Genomic DNA, 23076 nt, shown 5'->3' on the forward strand with positions numbered 1-23076 from the left:
GACAGCCAATGAAAATGTTCAGAGTGTGTAGAATGTTTTGTGCAAAGAACAACAAGGAGAACAGTGTTCCTAGATCACAGATTACATGGGGATGAGTAATGTGTAAGACTGGAAGGGTAGGAGGGGTGGCGGGGTGAGAGTAAGTCAAGTTAGTAAAGTCTCCAGAGAATTTTATATTTGATCCTGGAGGTGGAGAGAATCACTGGACTTCATTGGATCTTATGAAAGCTAACATTATATATATAAACAATACCATGGAATTTCAAAATGAAGTGAATTGGAAGAGGAAAAGAAGGCTCAGGATACGAGGTGGCATCTGGCTTATAGTTTTGAAAGAAGACAATAAAATATTTAGCGTATAATCCGTCCCGTTCTCTTTCCATCTTGGTAAGACTTAAAGTTTGTGCTCTCACCATTAAACTTTGAAATCCCAGAATCACTTCTACATACAAGATAGAACTGCAAAGAAGCCATTAATGGCCTTGAGTTCATTTTATCATGATAATCTTTCCATATTCAACAAGCATTCATTCATTTAACAGAGAGTTGTCAGGCAACTACAAGGTGCAAAGCATCTGTTTTCATACTCCATTTTTAAGAAGCTCATCCAAGCAATTGTTTTCCAACGGAAGAAAAAAAAATCCAAACAAACAGCACAGGGCTGCCCATCTTTAGTGAATGTCTTCATATCTTCACGGTCTGTTTGATCTCATTTTGGTCTTTTAAGATTAAAGACAATGCCTCGCCATGTTCTACACGCAACACCTAATATGTTATTATTTACATATTACATCACAGCATTACTGGTTAGAAGTGAGGTTTCTAGGGTAAGAATGCACCTTCTCTTGTGTTTGTACAATATAGCTATGCTGTAATGAGTGGTTAAATAATCAAGATATTTTGCAGAAAATACTATATGTTGAGGGCTGCTTATTCTACTGGCTCCCTAATAGAAAGGAACCAAGAACTAGAGAGGAACCAATGGCTAGCAGAGTACTAGCAGATACTTGTGGTTGAAACCCCACTTATCTTTCAAAATGTAGCTCAAATGTCACTTCTTTCATGATACTTCCCCTTGTCACCTTTGTCTAAAATGACCTTTCCCACCCAATACTTGTTCCTATATATCTTATGCAAAATATATAATTTATGTCATACTTCTTGGTGTGTGTAGACTAACTTCTTAAACTCCATGATGACAGACAGAGGATACTCACAGGCAGCTTAATAAAACACTGGTCAAATACAATGGTTATTTTTACTACTATACTGAAGCAAATGAGAGCAATGGAAAATATGACCTGATTTTGAGTTGGAGAACCTATGTTTAGATATCCTCTCAGGAAACTTACTACCTCTATAACCTAAAGTCCAGGGCACTGAAGTCATTCTATAGTAGATATAGAACAAGGATTCATCTTCACAAGTTCAAATCTGGCCTCAGATACTTACTAATGATATGACCCCAAATAAGTAACTTAACCCTTTGCCTCAGTTTCCTCACTTATAAAATGAGCTAGAGAAAGAAATGGCAAACCATTAGAGTCTTTTTCCCAAGGAAATCCCAAATGGGGTCACAGAGAATTGGATACAATTAGAAAATAAATCTAAGCCCCAATATTCTACCAGTCACAGTCTCAGTTTTTTCTACAGTCAAATAAAGAGATTGATGAAACATATGGACATTTTTCAAAATAATGTTTTTAGATGCATAAAATACATAGGATTAAAAAGATATTGAATTATGTTAAAAGAGATATTTTAAAAATTTTAACCAGACTCGTGGACTGTAGGTTAAGAATCCCTGTCTAAATTTATGATTTACTGATATTTTTAATATGCCCCAGTATCTGACACAATGTTATACATGCAGAATATGCTTAATAAATGTCATAAGCCAAGTCCTAATTCCAGCCATGTTAAAGAATTCTTCCTATATAATCTTATGCTTAACTTATTGTACAATATAAATATCATCTACTTCTATCTAAACAATAGCATAACTAGTAATTGAGATAATTTAGATTTAATTGTGAATATATACATATGTATATGTGTTATTTTTAATATTTAATTAACTATAATTTAAAATGTTTTACATTAATAAAACCCTGTTAAAGCAATTGTATTTCCTTATTTTCTCTCTCAAGATGCCTTCAAACTGAACACAAATAGAAGATTTACACAATATATAACACAGTAAATACACTACTGGTAGATACCTGATAACGCTTTCCTGGTCCTCTGGAGGAATCACAGACCATAATTCACAATGTCTGGAGTCGTTCCAGATTACATGAAGGGTTGGGATGAGGAAAGGAGAAGCCCTGAATGGGCAGGAGGGGGTCATATTCAGGCTACCTAGTCATACCTCACTCAATATGATTAATTCATCTAATAAAAAGACATTAGGAAAAAAAAAAAAACTATGTTATGGTAGGTGATGGAAATGTGACAATAGTCAAAGGGGTGAATAGCTGAGGGATAATATGTGGGATTTCACAATTTTATAACAGAATGCATCAACAATGTTATTGCAAAATGACATTAATTCAGGTCGCATCATTACCTGGGCCCACCATAGGCACAGGTGCAGAGGATTAGTGGAGGATTAGCAGTTATTGAACACAAGAAGTGCCTTAGGAGCAGGGTGTGCCCTCCCTGGTCACAGAAACTTTTCTGGCAGAAAGGGAGAGGACGGCCTCCTAATTCCTGCTGTGATTCTTCTGCATCTTGAAGCCTTTCCTCTAATTCGATTTTCCTTCTTTAGGTCTTCTGTATCAGACCTTCCCTCCCCCAATTCCAGCTATGGGGCCGCCCTTGCCAGAACTTTCAGTGCCCTTTAAGCTGATGGTAGTTTGGGCTTCCATTGTGGGGGTCTTCTATATGTAGAGTATGGTTGTACTTCCTCTGTCTGGTGTAGGTTAGCAATTCTAAAAGATTAGAACTCTTTTACAGGATCTCTTCTACAGAGCTCCTAGCTCTAGCAATTAATCATCAGATAAGGAATTCCTCTTGGTGAGATTTATCTCCTCCTTAAGGGGATGGATGGACAAACAGACACACAACCTAATATCCAGTGAGGCAGAAGAAAGGTTACAGAGGACAGCAATAAGATGAAATGAGCTGTGGTGACATCATTAAGTAACCCGAAATTCATTTTGTGTCCTTTCTGTGGGCTACATAAAGCCTTGCTTACTCCCCAAATGAGGTCAGAGAATTTAGCATCCAGGAAAGCATTTGGAGAATGAGATCAAATGAGAAGGGACGATCTCAGTAGATCCAGTGGGGGGGGAGGGGGGAACACACAAATGTCAAAGGGGAAAAACTAGTTTAAGATGATCTCTGAGGGTGACAGTTTAAAATATGGGAATAACCAAACCAGTTCTAACTGTTTAGTGATGAAGAAAGCCACTACACCCACAGAGAGGTCTATGGGAACTGAGTGTGGATCACAACATAGCATTTCCACTCTTTCTGTTATTGTTTGTTGCATTTTTTTTCTTTCTCAGGTTTTTTTCTTGTGCAGCAAGATAACTATATAAATACATATGCATATATTAGATTTAACATATACTTTAAAATATTTAACATGTATAGGACTACCTGACATCTAGGGGAGGGGGAAGGAGGGGAAAATTTAGAACAGAAGGTTTTGCAAGGGTCAATGTTGAAATATTACCTGTGCATATGTTTCGTAAATAAAAGGCTTTAATAAAACAATAAATAAATATGTGGGGATGACAAGGGACAGGATGTATTTAACATGAAACTGCAAAAATATATTTACCTAGAATATGGCCAGTGTAATTAAAAAAGGCTTACACTGAAAAAGTTGTCCACATGGATCTGACAAGCTTAGTATTATAGATATGATGGGGTGGAACAACAGAAGGACCAATAATTCATAAAAGGCAATATCTAAGAATAAAGCCAGCACTAAAATCAGATATAGAGCATGGGTTCTAACAAGGGGCAATAAGATCTCTTCATCAGAGCTATGAGCTCTTAAGAGGGAGATAAACTTCACCAAGAGGAATTCTTCATCTGATGATTAATCACAAGAGATCCTAAGGCACAGACAATTTGACCTCATGAGTACATCTGAGACTACTAGTAATAATGAGACTACTTGAAATTTTGCTTTGGAAGAGTTATGTTCCAAAAAGAGAAAACTGACTTAGTCATGCAGAGAAACACTAAACAGGAGGGGAGAAATAAGGTAAAGAAGACATAGGTGAGCTTCAGTGGAGATAGAAACAGAAGCAACACTACTATAGATGTAATACTGGGAAAGAAGAAATTAAAATGAGTATGTCACCAATGTGGCATAGAAGCATGCTATTATAAGAAAGGAAGGGATTCCCATCACTACTATTGGAGTTCTTTCTTGTCCAAAGCAGAACATCAGACAAATTTGTAAATTGCCGAAATGGAAATTTCATTCTTTACAGGTTAGAGGAAGCAACAAGGGGAACTGCTATTTTGGATTGTGTTCTGACCAACTAGGAGGAACTAGTTGCAGAGGAAGAAATGGCAGGACATTTGGGGCAAGTGACCACTCTACCGTAGAGTTCATGATGAAGGAAAGGAAATGTCAATTACCATCTGTAATGCACCATATATTTTAGAAGAGCAAGCTTAAAAGGATCCAGAGAAAGGACAAGTAAAAGCCAATGGCTTAATATTTTACAGAAAAAGTTGGTCCAAGAATCTCATTTTCAAGAAATAAATTGAGAAGACATAAAGCAAAAATCATTCAAAGGAAGAAGAATGAAGAGAAATGAGAGATGACTAGGGATGTACAAAGAACTTAATGATAATTCAGATTTTTAAAACACAATGAAATGGAAAATGGAAGCAAGGAAAAGTCATTGGAAAAAAATAAAAAGAATAGCACGGTCTTAGAAGAATTATGTCAGAAGCACAATTACGTCAGAAGCTCAGGAGTCAAAGGCAACCACAAATACTACTAACAGGAAAAAATGTTTTTATTTCATTTTTAAGGGGTGCAAAAGAGAGTGTAGAAAATAAGTCTTTTAAGGGACCATGACTAGATGGTTGAGCACAGTAGACAGTCCCGTCTGGTCAAGGGGAGTAGGCAGCCCAATTACTCTCCAACTTCTCAAAAGTCAAGAGGAGGTTATCATTCACATCACATCAGGTATGGCTTCCTCTCAGGCAAGTCTAGCAACTCCAAAGAACAAAAGGAGAATTAAAGGCCTGTTCAGCTCAAGATGGCTGACAATTGTTTTGATTACAGAGCATCCCATTGGGCTGCACCTACCACAAATACTGCACAATATTGGTACCTTATTCTTCTAGTACCATAATGGTATATCTTCCAGAAACGTCTGATTTTTCTGGGTATCTGCATTTCATTTAGTTATAAAATTTCTGGTCTAATTGCTTATCTTCTCTCTGGAATCTCTAGATCATGTGTTCTGCTAATAAATCATCAATGAGCACTAAAGGTCTAAGCATAATATCAGGCACCAGATATTTATGTCTAGATGTTATTATCAGCAAATTTAGACTTTGAACAGACTCTCCCATGGATACTCACTCAAACCTATGATCTAAGAAAACAGACATCCCTAACAACTCAATTTATGAGTTCTGAAGGGGGCTATATTCATCAATAAAAATTAAAAATTCACTGTTAAAATTTCTTAAATGCTACTTGTAATTGGGAATATCTTGGAATTTCTCAACTCTACCAACTGAAAGAAATAGCCTTATGATAAAATCAAGTTCTTTTAGTTCATGATGTTATTACCCCCAAGTCGTGAAAAAAGGAAAAAAAAAATTTCCCTCCCTAAACCAATAATTAATCCAATTAAACCGAACCAAGGGCCTGTTCTATTAAGAATCATTCTGGTATACTATCAAGAAGTTGGGTTCAAGGCCTTCAGCCACTCCATCCTGCCACTCTTGCCATTTAGTAGTCATATAATCAATAGCTCATCCTTACAAAGCATGTCGTAGTTTGTAAAAGTGTTTTCCTCACAAAAACTGTGAGGTGAGTTATCTAAGCATGTTTTTCCTGATCTATAGACCAACCAGTTAATAAATATACTTATTAAGCAACTACTTTGTAAAAAGTACTGTGTAAAGTGCTAGAGATATAATTAAAAAAAAAAAAAAAACAGAAAACAGTCCCAGATCTAAAGGCATTTACACTTTAATGGGGGCAGAGACAATGCACAAAAGAAAGTGGAAAAGCAGAAGGGCAGGGGAAAGAACCAGGAAGAAGAGCATGACGGATTAAACCAAGAGTGCAGTTGGGAAGGAAATAGAGATTTGGTGGAGCTCTGTGCTCTACCTTCCATTCAAAGGGTCCATAAAGTCAGGCTACTGATGTCATTTTACAGAATGATGAGGCTCCTGGGTAGCTGGGTGGGAAATGAGGAAAGAAAGCCTAGGAAGGTCAAGATCAAAAAAACAAAGAATTAGGGCTTTGAGGGGTAATCGGTCCAATTTCCTCATTTTTTAGATAAGAAAACTCAAGCTCAGAGAAGTTTAGTATCTTGTGACAATAGGTCTTAGTAACTTGTGACAGGTTTCTCATCTAGAGACAGAGACAGACAGACAGAAGGAGAGGCAGCTATAAATATACCAACAGAAAGACACACTTATGAGACAGGCTGACAGATATAGATACAGACTGAATAGAGACAGATGACAGATACACAGATAGATGGGCAGCAGACAGATGGACAGACATCCAAGGTACTATCCCTTTTGTGGGTGGAGCAGTTTGGTTGCCATAAAGGGCAGAAAAAGAACATGAAAATGGATAAAATTCACTAGTGAAGAAACAGGCAGAAAAAGAACATGAAAATGGATAAAATTCACTAGTGAAGAAACAGCCTCTTTAACAAAATGGTGAGAAGAGATACAGATCCCTCTGAGGGCCAGATGAGAATTATCATTCAGGTGAATAGCCCGAGAGATTCTGTTTCAGCAACAACAACCACAGGTGTTGTGGTCAAGCAGTTATTTACAGGTGACCATCGGGAGTTTTACATTTTATAACTGACACAATTATAAATCAAATATCTGGGGACCGGAAGAAAATTATACAAGAAAGCTTTTATATAAAAGGCCAAGGAAGCTGGGGACAGAGGACTTCAAAAGTCTCTTGCTGAGCCAGCTGATCTTTCAGTTGTGATTGGGGGAATCAAGCATTGTTTTGCTGTTTGGCTGGGAAAGGGCTGGAGCAACCACTGGAAGCTCAGTGATTGAGAGTTCTGTGCAGACCTATTGGGACCATTGCTCCAAAGTGCTGTCTGCAGCTGAGGGGGGGGAGACCTTTCTCAGGAACATCTATCTTGTTTCAAGTTTGTAAGGAAGAAAGAGGTGTGTGTGTGTGTGTGTGTGTGTATAAGAGAGTAAAAAGAGAGAGCGACAGAGAGAACAGGGGATAAGCTTTGCATCTAGCAGACAAGAGCATCCTTCTCGTGTGTAGGTCAGAGAAGGTCAGCAATTCCCCTGTCATTAAAAATGGTGAGTCAGCTTTATGGGAGTCCCTTGTGCAGGCTGCTCCGGTGAGAGTGGCTATAAGCTAAAAGGATCTGTCTCAACTTCAATGGTTCAAGAGCAAAAGAAGAATGATTTTGCCCAGCACAAAGGATGAGGATTCAAAGGGCAGCAGCTGTCAGAAAAGTGACTTTATAGAGTATGTGTAATTCCTGAAGACATCAGGGACATCAGAGCTTGAAGCCCAAAGCTGTGCATGACCCTGGACACATAGGTTTCTCACTCACTTGCATGTCACCCTGCTAAGTTTCTATAATGTGTGCCATGAACACTGTGTCCATTTATCCAAGTGTGACTTAGGATCACCAACTTATCATCATCAACTAAGGATCAACTATGATTAAAAAAAAAAAAAAAAAATTACTCTTGCTTTTGTTTTCATATTATACCTGCTTTTGCCTAAGTAAATGCATCATATTTAAGAGTTAATAATAGACTATTTTGTATAAATGGGAATCACACCCATGATGATCTGAAATTCCAATGGCAAGATGTAGGAGTAAGTCCCCTGCTCTTGTCTCTACTTCCCCCCGCCACTCACCCCAGGACTCTGAATAGACAGAGATGTGAATACTAACTTCCCTGTAGCAGCCGTCTTTGGAAACCCCAGACTTGCCAGTTTGGGTACAGGTTGGAGTGAACAATGAGCTTGTTATATTATAATTTATATTATATAATAATTATATATACTATGATTATATGGTTATAATTATGATATATTTATATTATGATTTGTTATTGTTCTTGTCATTTCAGTCTCACCCAATACTTCATGACCCATTTGCAGATTTTCTTAGCAAAGAAATCACAGTAGTTTTGGCCATTTTCTTTATCAGTTTACTTCACAGATGAGGAAATTGAGGGAAACAGAGTAAAAAGATTTGCTCAGGCTCACAAAACTGTAAGTGTCTAAGGCCATAATTTGAAATCAGATTTCCCCAATTCCAGTCCAGGTGCTCTAAAAAATATAGGCCCTAACTCACGGGATTGTTAGGAGGTACAAAAAGTATAAGCCACTATTACTCCAAGTCCTCAGAATTGCATCATTAAGCATTTCAGTTATCTTTGTGGGCAAGGGCAGAATCTACTCTGTTACAACAAAAGTTCTCCTCTTTTCTTTTCGGAGAATCGCTTTCCTCAGTGAGATCTGGTGTTTTTATCCCCCTTTAAGGACTATTGAATTTGAAATTAGGAGACCTGAGTTTGAGTCTCAGTTCCTATCATAGCTACAACTAGGAAAGCATATTAAATCACTCATCTGTAAAATGATTAACTGTTCATCTCCCAAGGTGGTCAAGAGAAGAGGACTTTGTCAATGGTAGCATACAAATATTTATTATTTGGGAGATAATGTTTCTGCTTTCCAATAAAAGCCTGCAATTTACCCCAGAGTCCTCTCTATTTAATTTAATATTATTAAGAAAAATGTTCCAAATCACTACTGATCAGAGAAATGCAAATTAAGACCACTCTGAGATACCACTACACACCTGTCAGATTGGCTAAGATGACAGGAACAAATAATGATAAATGTTGGAGGGGATGTGGGGAAATTGGGACACTGATACATTGCTGGTGGAGTTGTGAAAGAATCCGGCCATTCTGGAGAGCAATTTGGAATTATGCCCAAAAAGTTATCAAACTGTGCATACCCTTTGACCCAGCAGCGCTACTACTGGGATTATATCCCAAAGAAATACTAAAGAGCAGAAAGAGACATATATGTGTCAAAATGTTTGTGGCAGCTCTTTTTGTTGTAGCTAGAAACTGGAAGATGAATGGATGTCCATCAGTTGGAGAATGGTTGGGTAAATTGTGGTATATGAAGGTTATGGAATATTATTGCTCTGTAAGAAATGACCAGCAGGAGGAATACAGAGAGGCCTGGAGAGACTTAAATCAACTGATGCTGAGTGAAATGAGCAGAACCAGAAGATCACTGTACACTTCAACAACAATACTGTATGAGGATGTATTCTGATGGAAGTGGAAATCTTCAACATAAAGAAGATCCAACTCACTTCCAGTTGATCAATGATGGACAGAGGTAGCTACACCCAGAGAAGAAACACTGGGAGGGGAATGAAAATTGTTAGCACTAATATCTGTCTGCCCAGGTTGCATGTACCTTCGGATTCTAATGTTTATTGTGCAACAAGAAAATGATATTCACACACATGTATTGTACCTAGACTATATTGTAACACATGTAAAATGTATGGTATTGCCTGTCGTCGGGGGGAGGGAATAGAGGGAGGGGGGGTAATTTGGAAAAATGAATACAAGGGATAATATTATAAAATATATATATATATATATATATATATATATATATATATATATATATATATATATATATATATATATAATAAAAAAAAAAATAAAAAAAAAAAAAGGAAAAAAAAAAAAAAAAAAAAAGAAAAATGAACAAATTTGCTCCTAAAAGATACTAGGATAGAATAATAGCAGCTGACTTGCTTAGGTCTGCTGATAAATGCTTCTCACCTGAGAGTCTTTGTGGCACTCTCGTAAATCCCCTGGACTTTGGGTTCCTCACAAATAAAATGAGAGACAATACAAGATTGCTCTCAGTTCCTGCTCTAGGATTCTATGACGCCAGGATCACTGGTTTAGCATTTCTCACTATTAACCAACAGTCGGTCAAATGTTCCTACTGTCTGGCAGGGCAAAATTTCTCTATACTTTCTTAATGATTTCATACATTTGCAGGGTTTTGACACTTTTCTGAACTTCTTTTTTCAATGCAACTATGCACTTGTCCAGGATCACACATCCAGTAAATGTCTGAGGCCAGATTTCAACTAAGGTCCTCCTGACTCCAAGATTGATGCTCTAATAGCTGCCCCTCAGTTTTAATTTCTAAATAGAAGATTTACATTTCCCTTCTAAGGCAATTGGGATTGATCCTTATCGTTTAAAAAAAAAAACAAAAACCCACAAATCTTTCTCTAATTTCCCTCCTGAGCTCCAGGCCCACATCTCTGCTTGTTAGACATGAACTCCAACTCACCATGTCCAAAGAAAAATTCCTGAACTCCCTGAACTTGTTCCTCCTGCAAACTTCCAATTTTTACTGAGGGCAAACACTAGCAGCCTTTAGTGACTAAGGGTAACAAGCAGGTCATTCTTGCCTCTTCTCAATTACCAATTATATCTGACCATTTCCCATGTTTGTAGGGTCAGCAGTTACAGGACTTCACAAATCCATCCATTAGGGTCACAACCCTAGTTAGCCTACATCACCTCTGGCTTATACAATATTTTATTCACACCACAGTATACATCAATCACTTTAACCAAGAAGTGGACAAACTCCTAAGAAGATCTCAATTCCAGTGAGCTTGCTAAACTGACACTTTCATTCCTAGAAGCACTGACAAAAAAAAGTAGTTAGAGCTTAAAAGTTGGCCTGTAGTTCCAATGGTCTTGTGATAGAGAGAGTCATCTGCACCCAGAGAGAGCACTGTGGGGACTGAGGGTGGATGAAAGCATAGTATTTACACCTTTTTGTTGTTATTTGCTTGCATTTGGTTTCTTTCTCATTTTTCCCTTTTTTGATCTGACTTTTCTTGTGCAGTGTGATTATGTGGAAATTTGTATAGAAGAATTACATTTGATAAATGAAAGATTTAATTCTTCTCAGTAGTTCAGTGATCCAAAGCAATCCCAATAGACTAGATAGATAGAAAATGGATAGATAGAAAATGCCATCTATATCCAGATAAAAAACTATGGAGATTGAATATAAATCAACACATGCTATTTTCACTTCTATTTTCCTCTCCCATAGATCTTCCCTTTCGTTCTGATTCTTCACTTTCAACAAGATTCATAAAGCAGTGTGTATTAAAAATAAGTAAATAAAAAAATTTAAGAAAATGAATTACACATTGGAAGTGGGGGGGGCAAGAAAAAAACTTGCAAGGTTTTGCAAGGGTGAATGTTAAAAACTATCTATGAATATGTTTTGAAAATAAAAAGCATTTTTTAAAAAGTAGGTCTGATTGTGTTAAGTGACTGTAGGCAAGGAAAGGGAAATAGGAGGTGGAAATAGGTCCAGGAAGGACAGTGGCAATGGGTATAGTGTTTGCCAGAAAATATCGAGTTTGAATCTGGCCTGATGTTTACTAACTCTGCGGCTCCAGACAAATCACTTAGTCCTTCTCTGCCTCAGCTTCCTTATTTCTAAAGTGACGATGAGTTGCCCTTTCCTTCCAGGGAAAGATAAATGTAGCCAAACCTCAAAGCACTACATAAATGCTGGATGATTCCACAAAAACTTCTTGCTTTGCAAGTTTAGATCTGACACTCCCATGCATCTGTGCTGAAGACACCAGAACCAGTTGGGGAATCTTTGAGCCTCAGTTCCTCCTGGTCTAACAGAATATCTGCATTTCAGTCGTATATAGTCCTAGCTCTTTGCTCTAGGTAGCAGTTAGAAGGACTAAGGGAAGAAGAAGAAGAAGCATGAAGTGGTTGAATGAGAGCCAGGTTTGGAGGCAGAGGATCTGAGGGCAAATTCTGCCATTGACCTCCCTACCCATGTGACCTTATACAAGCTAGCTAAGACGTCTGGGCCCTAAGAGCTTTTAGCTGTTTGTTAGTAAGGAGGCTGGAGAGGAGCTGGGTCTCCTCCATCATCTCTAGGAGATACTTAGACTTATCATTTTCTGTATGAGCAGAAAAATTCTTTTCTCTCTCTCTCTCTCTCTCTCTCTCTCTCTCTCTCTCTCTCTCTATATATATATATATATATATATATATATATATATACATCAAACATACATCATATATCTACACAAATATATTTCTGTATATTTATTGCATAGATATATTTATATCTTACAAAATATACAAATATATTTCTCCTATCTGCACAGAATCCACATGAGGTACAAATCACACAGAGCTAAGAGCCAAGACAGAACCTGGGTCCCCCAAACCTAATCTCTGAATGTAAATCTCTGGTGGTTTTTCCAGGACTCTAAATCTGGGCTGGTTTCTAGGAAGCATCTCTTTAGTCAAAGAGCCAAAACAAAAAATTTCACAATAAAATAAATAAATAAATATCCCGTTGTTGCTGCTTTCCTCAGCGGCGTCTCCAAACACATAAAAGATGGGAGAAATATGCCGGGAAATGGAAGCAAACGGGTAAGTTCCTGTCTGGTACATACACACCAACAGCAACAGGTGTGTGCCTTTCAGACACTTCACCATCACTTCAGTACAGTCCCTCTGAACTGTCCTCGGCCCCGAGTGACGCTCAGAAAGCAGTCTGCTCTTCCAACAGCTGGGGCAAGATCTTAAGGCAAGCCACAGTGGCCAAGCCCTTAACAACCTCTGTTAGCTTCCTCTGGGTGTCTCTACGTGGTCAGCATCATCATGACTACTAGGGAACTCTTGACTGAAGATTACCAATTTCTCTGCCGCATAATCAACCTGACAAATCTCAAAACTCTGCTTATATGATTTACAAAACAAACAACCAAACAAAAACTTTTGGTATTTATATTCTTTCACAATTTGGATCCAAGTCAACTTCCAGTCAAAGAGGACAACTCTCTGTCCCTGCATTTTCTACTGCAAAGACTTTACAGGTAGTCCCCCATACCTGTATTTCCTCATCATCTCCATGTATTACTTATACCTTTATTATATGAAGTTTCCTTCAAGGTGTCTAACATGCTATTTCGTACATAAGGACTTTCAGGATCTCCTCCAGCTCCCCACAAAAAAAATATTTCTTGCAATTATTTTGAATTTGTCTTGTATCAATTTAATAATATATGTATATACTGTTCTCCCAATACAAAGAAAGGTATTTGAGAACAAGGATCAGTCAACAAGCATTTATTAAACACTTACAGTGTACAGTGCATTGTGTTAAGTGCTGGGGATACAACGAAAGGAGAAACAAAAGAACCAAAAAACAATGACCCTGACCTCGGGGACCTCACATCTAATGGAGAGAAGACAACAGGCAGTATTATGTTAGATAAGGAGTACCTGAACCACACAGTGAGAACTGTTACACTAAACTTTACATCTCTAGATTTCAGTCTCCTCGTTTGAAAAGGAGCTAAAAGAGATGATTGCAGAGAGTGTTTCTCCTTTAAATAATATGGCCCTAAAAAACCTTTAATGGGGGACAGCTGATAAGCACTTCATTTTTAGGCTCTGGTACCCACAATTCTTTTGAAGTCAAAAGGTTTCCTTTAGCTTGAGTAAGAACAGGTGATGGCCTGTGTATTCTTTTTAAGCTGAAAAAGTCTAACAACCTTTTTTCATATAAGAAAGTCAAGTAGAACTTATTAAATAACAATATTCTGCTATGGCTCCAAAATACGATTTCTTTCTCTACAAAAATCTCTCTTTTGCTGAAGCTGTAAAGTTCCTCCGACAAATCCCACCAAGCTTCCTTTCGGGTTGCCAGAATGTGAGGGAGGCTTCTCAATGAGAAATTTCTAGGTTTGATGAAAAGAATTTCACTGTTGGATCCTTGGGCCCTTCTGGAAGGTTTACAACTTTTGGAATCCGATTCTTAAAATTTGGGATTTGATCACTGAAATTCAGTTTTGACAAAGGCAAAATTTGGAACAGCTTAACAGTGAAAAATCTTTCTCCTTTGTAAACTTATTTTTAATTACTCTGAACAAAAGCAACGCAGCTTTGCCCGTTGTATATTTTCTATGGCACAGTATATTAAGGTTCAATTTTATTCAATAAGATCTTATTAAAGGGCTATTATGTGGCAGCTACAATGCTAAATACCAAAAATATTCAGAAAAAATACTCTTTGCTCTTAAGGAGCTAACATTCTACAGGCAGTGGAATCACCAAATAGCCTACAAGTCCCAAGAGCTAGTTGGATTCATGGTCAGATGACCTATTCAAAAGTACAGCTCTGTCCTAGTCCCCATTAATTTACATATCAGGTGTGTTTCCACCATAGTCTAAGAGAGAGGAAGTGAAGCACTCTACTCAATGGCCACCCACACAATCTTCCCCACCTCTCACAAATTATACTCATGAAAGTAAATATAGAAGGAGAGAAAAGGAGTGAGGGCATTTTGTTAACATAACTAGATTTACACTGGTTAAAAATCTGGGCTTTTAAAAAATAGTAATTAGAGGAGTTTCTTGTGTGAGGTTGCTAAGTGCAAAAGGGAGTTTCACATGAAAAAATGGGATTTAAAGAAATATGGCAAGGGTCTCTCACTGGGACGGTAGGGACAAATTTCCTAGTTTTGGGATTACTTTCTTTCTTTCTTTCTTTTTCTTTTTCTTTTTTTTTTTTTTACAGCATTATCCCTTCTGTTCCGAATTTTTCCCCTCCTTCCCTCCACCCCCTCCCCTAGATGGCAGGCATTCTTTGGGATTAGTTTCTATTCAACAGACTCCTATACAAAGTCATAGAGAAATTTGTTCCAGATAGACACTCACCAAAAGTATTCACCTCTGAGATGGAGGGGATCCAGTGAAGAGTTAGGGTTAAGCAGAGAATCTCTGAATAGTGGAATCCTCCAGACTCCTGTAGGGGTAATAACATAATGTTGATTGCATCAAATTTTGCAGAGCTTCATTGTAGAGATCTGCAGTTCCTCAATGAATGAATCACCATAAGTTTCCCAGCATCTATCAATACAGATTGAACAATGAGGTGGGACTAGAATTGAAAAAGGAGGAAGTCAGCAAGCTGGATTGATTTCAGGAAACTGTAAAGTACTTTAACGGACCCCAAACTTACAATATTGGCAAAGGTCCATTTAAAAAAACAACAACACAACAAACAGTATTGAGGTATGGCACCTTGCAAAGAACTAAGAAGGCAATGGGAAGGAGCAAAGCATGTTGGGTATGAGCAAGACACAATATATAGTCAAAGAGGAATGCCTTAGGAAAAAAATTGAAGAGTTGTGGGCAGATCAAGGCTTGACACTACTAATAAAACCCCTATGGAGGAAGAAACCCCTAAGATGGGATTCAGGTGAAGGAGCAAGATTGGTCTTGGCTTAAGTCTCCTTCTCTCCCACCCCTTCTCCTTTGACAACAGGGGAACCTAGTTAGTTAGGTTCCAGAAGTTAGTGGACTTCTTAGTTTGCCATCAGCATCCCTGGGTCAGCTGCTAGAAGTGTCAGCATTGGGAGCCAAAGACAGACTGGACGTAGATTTGTGACTTCACAAAGAGCAGAGAGAGGCTCTATCACAAAGAACTTCTCTGGTCACCATATGTGCTCCTTGAAATTCGAGCCCCATTTTCTCTTGGAATTTCTGTGTAGTTGTAGAATATCACAAACTTTTGGAGGTTTTTGTACCAACCGAACCTCCTCAAACAGTCCTTTTCCAAAAGCTACTTAAATTATCAGAACAAATTGATTCAAGAGACAAGACTGAGAACATACTAGCAGGTGCTTTAGCCAATGACATTAAAAACTTAACCACAACTTCTCAAAGATTCTAGAACCCTGAAGATAAAAAACATAGCCTTGTTCTGGGACCTATGATTCTTTGGTGAGAGTGGAATTTTGGCTAGAGATCCTCAGGACTTATACAGGCTACATAAACAAAACCATTGTAAGAGATCCAACAAGAGCTTAAAAGACCAAACATGTAGTATCAGCACTTCAATGGGAAAGTAAATCAAAACTAAAATTTATAAACATTTATATTTACATTTTAAAATATTTATTAAAAATATCAAAAATATATATAAGGAATCTGCAGTCAATTCTGAGAAATATGGTTTCCTCAAAATAAAATGGAACAAGAAAATCTATATAGGATTGTCATTGCATCCAAAGTTTTGTAATGCCAAAGGTAATCCCAAATGTAACTGAGATATCAAGCATGTGACCCACAACACTTATAAGGGAAATCAACCAGATTAAAATATAATTGGGGAGCAAAATAAATTAAATTACAATAAAACATAGATAATAGTAATTTTTTCAAAGCCACTAATTATGTGGCCTTATGTACAGAATAGTGGATCCTATTTCCATTTGAGCTTAAAAGCTGGTTTTGGAGCCAAGGTTAAGTCCATAAATTAGCTGGGTACTTCCTGGAGAAGTCATTGTCTGTCCTTAGAAATTGTGAAACCATAAAAGGGCAGAGAAGAACGTTTCCTCACCCTAGAACTCTCTATAAATCCCAGGTCCTGTCTTCCTCTCCACATATTTTGCATACAGGTATACATGCACATGTGTATGCACAATATACACTCATACATACAAACACACATACTTTTGCAGCTTCTTTAACTTTTCTCTTATGGGCTTTTCCTGGGGTATTTGTGCTTCATGGGAAATAGAGAGCCTCTATCTTGTACCTCTTGTTACCTGAACTGTGAAATGGAAACGAGGTGGGGTAATGAAAGGTAAGTAAATTAATGACTACTAAGTGGGGAAGGGGGGAAGGATGAGGAGGTAAAATGACAATATTTCATTATTATCTCTACACAATTTTGGGTGAGTTCCAAGGAAGGAGATGTAACCTCAGTACGGGAAATGAAACATTTCCACTGGACTCCGTGGATAGGCACAGAGAAAATAGGTCACTTCCGTTTGCTAATTCTGTAAGGCTGCTCATTTTCATGCAAGCTAAGAAACATTCTTTTAAAAAAAAAAAAATCAAGGAAAAGAAAAATATTTAGACTTCCCTTCACCCCCTACCCTCCAAAGGGCTATCTTACATTTCTTCACTATGACCTTCAGGGTAGTTCTGGAAAACAGCCTTCAAAGATATCTTAGGAAATGGAGTTGGTTATCTAAAATGTTTGTTGAGCTTTAAGCATATTTAAGAGGTACTTTTCTTCCCGTTCAAACATACGGGAAATGATTTGCTGAGAAAATTCTTAGCAAATATTCAATTTTGTTTTCAAATCAATCAATGAGATGATAGAGAACTGGACAACCTTTAAAAATTACTTTTCAGCAAGTCTTGTAAACTACCCACGCCTGAATAAAAGGTACTGATAAGTTAACAGTGGTTAGGGGTACCATAGATAAATCTTAAGATAAAAGAAAAGGAGAAATTCTCTTTGCAGGTCCTTCTCCCATAATGCCCAGCAGCTCAGGACAACCCAGAGTCTACATTCAGGTGGAAAATAAAGATATTACGCCCAGGGAAATGCTGCCAGTTTCTGCAGCCACCCTCCATAATCATTTGTTCCAAAGTTCTTCCCAATATACTTGCATAATTAACCAAGGTTGAGTTTTTGATTAACATACAGTGCTTGAAGGACCTGTGACCCATAGAAACTTGGCTTTTCACTCCCTCCTCCTCTTCTTCCTCCACCCCGTCACGAGTACAAATTTCAAGGGCAAAAAAGGTCTCGGCTGTTTGCTTACAGCAAATGGAAGAGGTGCTGTGTCACAATAAAATTTCGCTCGGTAATGTCCACCAGTCACTTATCAAAGACATATTACCAGTTGAGGTTTATTTTTGGATGAGAATGAAATGAAGGAACAGGTATTTCCCAACTGAAAAGCACCTAAATTCTTCTAGCTTTCCAAGAAAAGGCATTTTATGGAAATACCAGTTACTTTAAGTAATATCAATTTATTATCACAAGATCAAAGTTATCAAAGTGGAGATCAGGTGAGTGAACAGGTGTTTTTTCTTTTTCTTTTTTAAAGGAAAATCTTCAACTTCTTCCTATCTGAGTAAATGGCTTTAATTGTTTTCCAGGTTTCCCTTCACGGGCATGATTTATTCTTCCTGAGGCACAGGACCACAGCAATCATTCAACATTGTGGGATGGGCACCCGATCCAGGGGGACAGCGAATTCCCTGGGCAAAGCTCCCTAGGGGTCTTATTTCTTTTGGCATTGCAATATTAAGTTTTCCCTTATACTATTTGAATGGACTCTTTGTCTCATATTTAAGGATCACATTGATACTATTTTTTACTCTCTGGGTTTTTCCCAAGCCAAATTTTAGACTACTCGCATTTGTGTCTTTGGGGATAATCAAGCTACAGGCTATCCAGATTTCTCACTTGGTTTTCTTTGGTTCTCTTCCTTCTGAATTTTACCTTATTTTAGCAGGAGCAATCCCATTACTTAAGCTAGTAGGAACCTTAAAAATCAGCTAGACTAATCTCCCCTCCCCCCAATCATGTTACTTAAGTTAGAAGGAGCCTTAAAATTCATTGAGGCTCATCTTGAGAAAGAACGGGCTCCTGAGGCCAGGAAGCTGGTGACATAATGGAGGTTAAATCGGTTAAAAGTGGCAAATCTGGGAATCCAAACCAGGCCTTTCTGTTTCAATTCTAGCACTCTCTATATTGGTCAGCAAATGGAGCAATAAGTTTAGTTGGGGACAAGGTCAATACTAATGGCTAAGGTAAGTTTTAAAATGTATTTGTCCTAGCTATCTCACAAAGCTGGGGGTAAAATCTGCTAAATAAAGGTCTACTGCTATTTTCCAATAAGGAAACTGAGGCACAGAAAAGTTAAAGAGGTCAAATCAGTTGCTTTTTCAAGAAGATTCACTTTGGCCCCAAAGGAAAAATAAAAAAATCTCCCTTATTTGTACTAATATGACTAGATGAGAGATTATTTGCCTGAGGAGACAGAAATTATCCCATAATTGTTTTCATATTTGATCAGTTAGGTTAAAAAAAAATGAATCTATCAAGAAACAAATCAGTTCAGGGGCTAGGGAGAAGAAAGGCAGTAAAAATGCCAATTTTGAATCCTACATTTAGATAAACAAGAAAGCACATTTTTAATGTCAGTAGGTTCTTGGTAAGAGCTAAATTCTGTAAAAACCCTTCTTCCTCACAGCTATCGTTATTGATAGCCATGCCATAATCCAACATTTAAAAAAACAACCAAATTCATGGATCCCAAGTTAAGAAAGATCAAATCAAACATTTATAAAACACCTACTATGTGTCAGATACTTTGCTAAGCAGTGACGATCCTACAAAAGCAAAAAATAGTGTCTGTTCTCAAGAAGCCCACAATCGAGTGGGGAAAATAATAATGCAACCAATTATGTACAAACAAGATAATTCCAAATAAACACAGGAGGAAACCGATTAGCACTTAGGGGGCTCCAGAAATGATTCTTGCAGATGGTATTTTAGTTGAGACTTGGAGGAAACCAGGAAGTAGAGAGGAGGAAGACAAGACTAGCCAGTAAAAATGCAGAGTCAGTAATTGGAGTACATAGTGGTTAGGAGGAAGTGCAAGGTAGCCAGAGGCACTGGTTCAAAGTTCTTGAAGAGGAGTAAGGTGTAAAGATGACTGGAAAGGGACCCTGGGAATCCATTTGATCTTAGCAAAACTCAAACATTTAGGAGGCCCTTTTGCTAGGCACAAAGTGTTTAAACAAGATACACTCTTAACCCTTGCAGAACTTACAGTCTCATATACAAATATGTGTAACATATACAAAATAATAACAAAGAAATTTTAATGTAAGCCCACAAGAGACAGGGTGCTTCCTGAGATGTGGGAGAGGAAAAGTCCTGTCAATTGGAAAATCAGGGTAGACTTCCTGGAGAGGGTGGAATTTAATTTGGCCTTTACAGAACCGGTGATAATTAAACAGACTGGGGCACACAGATACAAAAGCACAAAGTCAAAGAAGCTATGGAAAAGGGGAAGAGGAACATCATTTCAGTTTAGCCCAGAGATGAAGCTGAGAAGAGAACCTAGAGAATCATCAAATTTCTGTATCCCTTCCCAGGACCGTACTAAGCTGTGTCTAGTGAGTGATGCTTTCTAATTTAGCAGAGTGGGGAGGACATGGAAGAGTAGATTATTAGAGAAATTTCCATTTCCAGAAAATGGTTACTTTAAAAAATAATTTAACAAGTGATAAATTCACATTAACCTATATTGTACAAAGCTGCCTTGAGATATAAACATTTCTAATGTTTTCTTTTCTTTTGCAAATAAAAAGTCTTTACTTCCAGTCACCCCTCAACCTATTCTGAAACATTTTTCCCCAGACTCACTGAAAAGCTGCCCTCTTGTGGATCGCCTGGGTATATTCTGAGCAAAAGTGGCCAATTTTCAGGTTATTTATGGAGCAATCCTAAACCACCTGCAGATATTTTCAAAGACAACTTAGCTAGAGATTTACAGCTTTCTTCTACCTGTGTTTTCCTATCACCATCTATTAAATGGAGGGTACAAGCAGAATCTTAAATGAATGAGAAAGTAAGATTCATCATAAAATACAAGAGGCTCAAAACTGCAAATCCAGATACTTTTATCCTCTTTCTAGCTTTTTGCTTTTTAAATGTACTTCCTCTTTCCTCATAGTACAAAAACAATGACACCTTCAAATTTTAAATACAAGTCAGCACCCACACAAAAAAGGACGGGAAGTCCCAATTATATATATATTTTATAGCCATCTTCAATATTCTTAAGGAAAAACAAGTGCTTGATAGAGTTGAAGAAATAAAGACAGAGAATTTCTACAAACTACAGGGAAGAAATATATCTGCAAGAACACAGGCATATTGTTGTTCGATGATGAATCTTTGTGACTACAGAAGGCCGATAATGTCCATGGAGCTTTCTTGGCAAAGATACTCCATTGTTGGTGATTTCCTTCTCCGGGAGATGAAAGCAAACAGGACCACACAACTAGTAAGCATCTGAGGTCATGTGAAGTCAGATCTCATAGATCAATCAATCTACAAACATACATTCTGTGCTAGCCATAGTGATCCAAAGCCAAAACTCCAGAAGCTTCTGCCCTCAAGGAGTTTACACTCAATCAAAAGGAAATAACACATAATTTAAGTTCAAGGGGGATGATTGCAGAAGGCCTACTGGACCCAACCAAGTTCTAGGGGAGGACCAAGGTTCTTCTTCTAAAAGGATATTCAAAGTAGATACAAATTCAGCAATGGTGTTGTTGAGAGGGGGGGCTAGCTTTGTGTGTGTCATTAATTCCCTTTGGCCTTCTGGGGAAACCTAGAGAGCCCTTTTCAGAGTCATGTTTTTAATAGAGCAGCAATGAACCCAGCAAAAGAACTCTGGGAGATGACTATGAACCACTACAGAGAATTCCCAATCCCTGTTTTTGTCCTCCTGCATTTTGGATTTCCTTCACAGGCTAATTGTGCACTATTTCAAAGTCCGATTCTTTTTGTACAGCAAAACAACTATCTGGACATGTATACATATATTGTATTTAATTTATACTTTAACATATGTAACATGTATTGGTCAACCTGCCATCTGGGGGAGGGGAGGAGGGGAAAAATTAGAACAAAAAGTTTGGCAATTGTCAATATTGTAAAATTTACCCATGCCTATATCTGGTAAATAAAAACTATTTTTAAAAAAGTCATGTTTTTAAATAAATGAAATCGAATACATGGAGTTACAAAGCAAACCAATTATACTGAAATGCAGTTATGGAAACACTTTAAAAACAAGTTCCTGTGAAGAGCCAACCCAGAGGTAGGAGTCACAGGAATGACCTCAGGAAGTCAAGAGTGTAAGGGGTGGAGATGAGGAGGAAGGGATGGGAGGGGAACTACTCAAAAGATAAAAAGACTAGGAAGGAGATTAGGGGATAAATAGCCCACACACCAATTTGGTGGACACCCAGAATATGAAAGAAATTAATATTAATGAGGTTAGAAAGGTTCTTTAGCCCAAGAGAGATCACAGATTACAATATAAATGGAAGGTTGAGTTTGTATTTTATCCAAAAATGAGCCAACAGTCAGCCATAAAAGTTTTTTTTTTTTTTGAAGAGGGGAATGCCATAATAAAACATGTTTTAATAAAGTCAGTTTCGCAGCTATGTGAAGGATAGATTGTAGAAGCTGAGAAAGAATGGAAGCCAGGAGACCAGATTAGTAGGCTATTACTTGTACCTTGGACAAATCACTTAACTATTCTAGCTTAAAATTTTTTTTCTGTTAAAGTAAAGGAATTTAACTAGATCAGCAGTTCTGAAACTTTCATTTCAGCACCCCTTTATACTCTTTAAAAATTACTAAGGACCCCAAAGAGCTCGTTTATACTGTGTAGATTATTGATATTTCCCATATTAGGGATTAAAATTTATGATAAAGAAAATAGTTTTGATGTTGTGGACCCCCCTGAAAGAGAATGGGGAGGGGGGAAGACCTTCAGGGAGGTCTTTTTTTTTTTTATTTTAATAATCTTTAAAGTCCTTTCCACCAATAAAAAAGATTTATGAATCTATATATCACCAAGGGGTATTTTCAGGGCTACAACAGTTCTCCATAATGATTAAATCACCATATACTGACCTCCCTCCCTCCATTCTCCTATCTAAAAATACCAACACCAACAAAAAGACCTGGAGAATACAAACATGAAAAAATACAGTCTCTTTCAGGAGCTTGAAATCTAATGGGAGACAGAGTTAAAAGGACATTAGGAAGACGGTGATTAAGAGAAAGAAAAGAGAAACCCAGGAAAAAAATCCTCTATCCCTTTATTTTTTGTTCCAATTTTCCAGTCTTCCCAGACTATCTGCCACTCAATGAGCAGTTCATGCTTT

The 23076-nt window shown here is 37.6% G+C and overlaps 1 protein-coding gene across 9 annotated transcripts in view; it reads right to left on the reverse strand.

Annotated features, from left to right (window-relative positions):
* Positions 1-23076, reverse strand: part of RBM47 (RNA binding motif protein 47) — a 139886-nt gene that overhangs the window by 65929 nt on the left and 50881 nt on the right. For 6 of the 9 annotated variants that reach the window (XM_074273670.1, XM_074273678.1, XM_074273669.1 and 3 more), the window contains exon 2: positions 15007-15094. The exons of the other annotated variants lie outside the window; for them this stretch is intronic. The gene's annotated coding sequence lies outside the window, so the exon portion shown is untranslated. The remainder of the gene's footprint in view (positions 1-15006; positions 15095-23076) is intronic. 9 annotated transcript variants of the gene reach the window in all.

This window comes from Sminthopsis crassicaudata, chromosome 6 (assembly GCF_048593235.1).
Source record: "Sminthopsis crassicaudata isolate SCR6 chromosome 6, ASM4859323v1, whole genome shotgun sequence".
Taxonomy (NCBI): domain Eukaryota; kingdom Metazoa; phylum Chordata; class Mammalia; order Dasyuromorphia; family Dasyuridae; genus Sminthopsis; species Sminthopsis crassicaudata.